Genomic DNA, 6,717 nt, shown 5'->3' with positions numbered 1-6,717 from the left:
ATTCCCGCTAAATGGGTAAATAGAACACTTTTCATGTCTGATATTTTAGTGCTTTTTACATTTAGTCAAGTTATGTTTGAATTTTGATTTGTTCTTTATGTGTATGTATTGATAATGATATACATGCGAATGATTGGGACAATTCCTCCCCACATTTGTTTTCTCCCTTTTGTTGTTAGTTGTTTTGGATGTTTATATGCAATGCATTATTGCAACTATGCTGCAATTTCCACACTATATTGTTTTTCCCATTTTTGAATGTGTATACAAAACCATAACCCTTTTCTTATTACTATTTACATTATATGTACGTCTGTAAGTAACAATAACCTTGTCAATTTTACTATCTATATTATGTGCGTCTGTATTAAGTGTTTGTATAAGGGACAGGTTGTAAGATTAGGCTTTGCCTAAAACCTCTATCCTTTGGTAATAAAGTTCAGTTTCAGTTTCAGTTTCAGTTTCCTCCAAATACAGTAGAACCCTCCTTTGAAGACCCGCCCAATTTAAGACTTCCTCCTTTTTAAGACCTTGCTTTTAAAGATTTTCAGTTCATAGCCTCTGTAAATTACCCCCATTTTATAGCCTCCCCCTTTTTCAGACCTGGTTTTCTCAGATTTTTGGAGGTCTTAAAAGGGGGGTTCCACTGTACCACAGTGGTTCCACACATATTGTTGTATTATCTCTTTTTGCCTGTTTTTTTCTCTCTCTCTCTCTCTCTCTCTCTCTCTCTCTCAGTCTCTCTCTCTCTCAGTCTCTCTCTCTCTCTCTCTCTCTATCTCTCTCTCTTTCTCTCTCTCTCAGTCTCTCTCTCTCAGTCTCTCTCTCTCGCAGTCTCTTTCTCTCAGTCTCTCTCTCTCGCTCTCTCTCTCTTTCAGTCTTCCTATCTCTCTCAGTCTCTCTCTCTCTCAGTCTCTCTCTCTCTCTTAGTCTCTCTCTCTCAGTCTCTCTCTCTCAGTCTCTCTCTCTCTCAGTCTCTCTCTCGAGTCAATCTCTCTCTCTCTCTGTCTCTCTCTCTGTCTCTCTGTCTCTCTTAGTCTCTCTCTCTCTCTCTGTCTATCTCTCTCCCTCTCAGTCTCTCTCTCTCTCAGTCTCTCTCTCTCTCTCTCTCTTTTTCGCTCTCTCTTTCTCTCTCTCTCTCTCTCTCTCTCTCTCTCTCTCTCTCTCGTTCTCTCTCTTTCTCTCTCGTTCTCTCTCGACCTCTCTCGACCTCGCTCTCCCTCTCCCCCTCTCTCTTTCTTTCTTTCTATCTTTCGTTTTTCTTTTTATCAATAGAGCGGGAGGAGGTTGAGGTGAAGAAGGCAATCTTCAATCCAAAGTGTTCAATTCAGGATAGCTTGCGCACACACACTGACAGACAATAGGTCGAATCATGCCTGGTATGTGCGTGTATGAGTTGATATTCAAAAACCAGAAACCGTTTTATATCGACCATCGGGTAGCGCTATTGATACACATGTGTATTAATTGATAACATGTAGTACCAGAACATTTCAGCACAGGGTGGCGAATGACGCATTAGACAACATCTTTTGAGGTTCATAAAGCACAATTAATTTTCGGCATGCATTATTTAGTTGAAGAAAACGGGTCATGGTTCGACGCCTAAAAATGCATGCTTCACATGAAATGTGCTGAAATTATTGCGATATGATAACAAAACAATCAGAACGGTTAACTGATGGTTTTACCAGACATGCAAAGCTTTTATTTTTTGACTCGATCTCTGTGAAACATTTCTGTGTGTACAGCCGATGCAAAGTATGCTTTGTGTGCGTGTGTGTATGATATCCCCACATGTAATAATACATCACACACACACACACACACACACACACACACACACACACACACACACACACACACACACACACACACACACACACACACACACACACACACACACACACACACACACATACACACACACACACACACACACAACATTCAGTCTGCCGACATAGCATTTTGTTTATTTCTTCTTTTGTTTCTTTTTGTAGGTAAGATTCCCTCCCACCCCCTACCGCGGACAGCATTGGTGGTACAAGCGTGGTGAGCAGGGACAGAGACTACATCAGTGCAAGAAACCAACGAGGGTAATTGCAACGACCTCAAAAGGACAACAGAATGCATTCCAAAGTTCAAAACTTCTCAAGCAACTTGTGCCTGTTATACCCAGAAACAAATGAAAAGTAATAAAGGCAACTAAGAACGCAGTTACCATAATTGGGAATTTTAGGTGGGCGTAAGGGTAATTATCCTTTTAATAAGGTTTATGTGAATTGCCGATATGATTTTTGTGCTGTTTTGAAGGAAGACAAGGTTGTGTGTGTGTGTGTGTGTGTGTGTGTGTGTGTGTGTGTGTGTGTGTGTGTGTGTGTGTGTGTGTGTGTGTGTGTGTGTGTGTGTGTGGGAGTGGCTTGGACCGGCTAAGGATAAAAAGTTTACACCAGGGGCACGACAATACTTTAACGCGTTCAGTCGTGTAAAGATTCCCGTTTTAGACGAAGAAAATCAGGCAATAGCAATAAATATTACTGCGTGGGAAATGCGTCTTCGTACGGGAACAAGTCCCCACCGACTACGCAGTGTTATATGATACACTTGTTGAGATAAATGTTGCCATCTTACTGATCGAGATGTTGTCAGGGCATCCAAGGTCGTCTGTAGATGACAAGCTTATCATATAGTGTGTTTTTAATTTTCGGTAGTGTTCTTGAAAATAACAACTCGCAATACTGAAAGATCAACAATTCGTTGAGAACTTAAAATGGGCTTCAACAGAAAAGTCTCAATCAAAGACCAGAGTGTTCTTTGAAGTGATAATGTATATGACACCTTGCATATCATTCTTCCAGCCAGTGATCGATTTCTTTCTGCCATACCGTGGATTCATACCAACGACTTTGATACCGTTTGTATCAGCGTAGCGTGAGATCGTGCTAGATAACACTGATACTGTGGCATTGTGAAAATAGTATATTTGTCATCAGTATGTACGCGTATCCTGTGCTGACTCATATTTCATGATGTTCGATCAGTCAGCACCTGATTGTGAGTGTCTTTGTATGTGCGTGACTTGAGGCATTTTTTGCTCCAAAGTTCATCGACCACAGTCTGAGGAGGGGATAACTGGTGTGCGTCATATAAAATATCAAAGTCTGCCTTTTTCGTATGTCGATGTAATTTACTGGCACACGAACATTTGCTGAACCCACGTTACACCAGCGTTTCTTTTCTGGTTAAAACAGTTCGTGTTTGTGACTGTGGCTATCGGTGAAACGTTGCAATTAAAAACGGCGATGTGTCTGTGACCATATTTTAATATAAGTCTGCTGTATGCTGTATGCATCGATATTCTACTATGGTGTGCATTTATATGGAGAAAAAGGGAGACATATTTAACAATGGATCATGTGGTTGTGTGACGCTTATTTGCCAACGAACAGTTGACCTAACTTTTTTTTATTTTTCACCGTGTGAAATAATACAAATGCATGAAAGCAACATGTAAATACATGGACAAATATTCGTTATAGTAGCATAGACACTTGCAAAATAATACGCATATGCTTCAAGTGAATGAATTACTATACAACTATGCGCGTGGGATACTCCGCCGTACAAAGACGCATTGGAGGAGATACCAACAGTGATGACACTACACACAATGACGTAAACGTTACCAACCATGCCAAGTGCAGCAAGTCTTTTTTTCCCTCTACAATTTCTACCGTTCCACTGTCGATGAAGCTCATCTCTGAAACAGTTCCTTTTAGTGGGTAGATCTCAAAATCACGCACATTTGACTTCAAGCTTTGACAAGATTTAGTCACTTCTTCGTCTAACGCATCGCTCTTCCAAATCACGCAAGCAGTGAGGACATGAACAACAGTGAAGATGTAACCTGCAGAAACTCTTCGTTCTGTTTTCATAACCTCTGCTACCATTCCAAAGATGATGTACGTAGCTGGCCTGAAGAAGTCTTATTTTGGTGAGTAGTCATAGAAACCATACAGACATTAATACTCACCTCAACTTCCCGAACCAAGAATACATAGCATGTGAACTCTCCCTGTCCAAAATGGGCCAATTGGTCATAAGAGGACGTAAAAACTAAGTCAAACCAAAACTCCTCACGTCGTGTAACACCGCCTTCTTGCAAAAGAGGGAACGCAACAAGGGCAGCCAATCTGGCGTCGCGGGCGGCCATGATGAACCGGAAGCACACGGTGCGACGCGGTAGGCGACGCTCGAGCGGCACCAAACCGAGGCGCTGCTCCGCCCCTACCGTCCTGGGTCCGCCCAGAATGCCCGTGACGCTATTCCCGTCCAATGAGGACATTCCCAGCAGGGCGTGCACCACCCCTCAGCCTCCCAGCAACAAGCCGGCGCACCACCACGTAGGCTACTCCTTGGATTCGGGCACTTCCTTTTTGAAGGCGTACCGTAGTGCCAACCACAGCGGAGGACAAAGCCCTGGAGGGGGAGGCGGGGGAGGCGGAGGGCAGCTGTGGCCAGGCTACGGGAACTACGGGTTCGCGGACAAGACAAGCTCCGTCTGCAGTAGTAGTCAGGTGAGTTTGTCATTGTTGAATGGCTGTGGTGATGTAAGTTCTTATTAAGACGGTCATTGTTGTAGGTTAGTGTTGAATTGTTCAAACGTGTATTAAATGAGGCTTTCACAATTCGGCTTCAAACGTGTGTTTAGTGTAGACATTAGGTAAGCAATGTTAATACAGTTGCTGTGACACCGCGTTACTGTTGACAACGACGGGCGCAGTGGCCTAGTGGATAAGACGCGGAAGGTCGTGGATTCGAATCCCGGGGGAGGAGAGAACGGAAAGAAGAGAGAGAGAGAGAGAGAGAGAGAGAGAGAGAGAGAGAGAGAGAGAGAGAGAGAGAGAGAGAGAGAGATACAGACAGACAGAGAGAGAGAGTAAGAGCGAGAGAGAGAGAGAGACAGACAGACAGACAAAGAGAGAGAGAGAGAGAGAGAGAGAGAGAGAGAGAGAGAGAGAGAGAGAGAGAGAGAGAGAGAGAGAGAGAGAGAGAGAGAGAGAGAGAGAGAGAGAGAGAGAGAGAGAGATTCCACTTAGGATCGGTTTGATATTTTGAGAGAATAATATCAATCATACAATCTGAAACAAAAACTGTTGCTATCCAATATAAACCTACGAATCTGATGGAACAATGCTACGTTTTTAACTAGCGACTTGTCGCTGTTGCCGTACATAAACCAATACATATAAATATAATCATAATCTTGCAAAGCTTTGGTAGTGGTGGATTTGACTTTCTATTGCAATGGACAGTCACATGAAAAGTTTTTGTTTTAGAATTTCGAATGTTAAAACCTTTAGACATTTTGTCAAAGGAAGCACCCATTTACCAACTCATGCTTTTGGCCAATATTGTGCATTTCAGCGTAAATGCATTTGAAATTTCTGTTCTATACCCAATATTCAATTTAAGATTTTTTTTATGATGAACTGTGTAAATCTCAGCGTACATGCACATGCACAGTCTGTCTGTTCTCTATGATCAATCAAACAACTAATTGTTGGGCTGATTTTGTGTATCTCAGCATACATGCGCTTACAAATTCTTTTCCTACCCTGTACTCTATGTAACAACTTATTTTCGGGCGGATTGCGTGTATCTCAGCGAACATGTACTTGAAGAGTATTTCTCTTCTCCATGATAAATTAAACCACTGTGCTCAGTTAAACAGCTGTGCTAAATTTAACTGTGTGCATCTCAGCGTACATGCACTCGTAATGTTTTCCCCTACCCTATACTTAATTCAACAACTGTTGGCCAAATGTGTGCATCTCTGCGCACATGCACTAGCAACAATATCCCCTGTACTCGTTTGAACAATTCTTGGCCAACTTTGTGCATCTCAGCGTACATGCACGTGCAAAGTCTTTCCCTACCCTATACTTTATTCAGCAACTCATTTTCTGACCGACCGTTTTTATCTCAGCGTACATGTACTTGCAAAGTTTCTCCCTACCCTATACTCATTTTATAACAACTCAACTTTTGGCCGACTGTGTGCACCTCAGCGAACATGCATTTGCAAAGTCTTTCTCTTCCCTAAACTGAACGTAACAACTCATTTTGGACTGATGTTGTGCACCTCAGCGTACATGCACTTACAAGGTCTTACTCTGCCCTGCACTCGCCGTCATATATCTCTTATTTTGTAAGTCACTTTTCTGGGAAAAGAGAGAACTGGGACAGAGGTACTACTACAAAGCCTCCCCAACACGGCTGACATCATGCAGGCAGGTGTGTGGTATTTAGTGCAGAAACTCCTTGCTTCAGATCGAAAGCCATCGTACAAGCTCAGATTGGCTACTTCTTGCAAGGCAGGCTGTGAGCCTTACATGCGTGTGACTGTTAGGAAACGCTGCTGTTGCTGAACTTTGGTTCAGTTTTGTGTGTTGCATGTAGTTGACTTATTTGTACTTTGTGGGAAAGTACCGATATTATATTTTGTAAACACAATATTTATGTTTGAACGAGAATGCAGGTGAACTTTCTAGTCCTGTCAAAACAAGTTGTTTACCACGTTGTTTTGAGTCGTGGGTTCGTGGCGTTCGCTCGGATTAAGTGCGTCGGCGCTTTTGATGTACGTCACAGAGAATGTCACTATTCTAGTCCATTCTATTCATCTAATTTTAGTTGTATCATGTTCGGTCTGGAATA

This window comes from Littorina saxatilis, linkage group LG6 (assembly GCF_037325665.1).
Source record: "Littorina saxatilis isolate snail1 linkage group LG6, US_GU_Lsax_2.0, whole genome shotgun sequence".
In the NCBI taxonomy this organism is placed as follows: Eukaryota; Metazoa; Mollusca; class Gastropoda; order Littorinimorpha; family Littorinidae; genus Littorina; species Littorina saxatilis.
The sequence above is the reverse complement of the archived record's forward strand: the minus strand, read 5'-3'. Positions refer to the sequence as shown.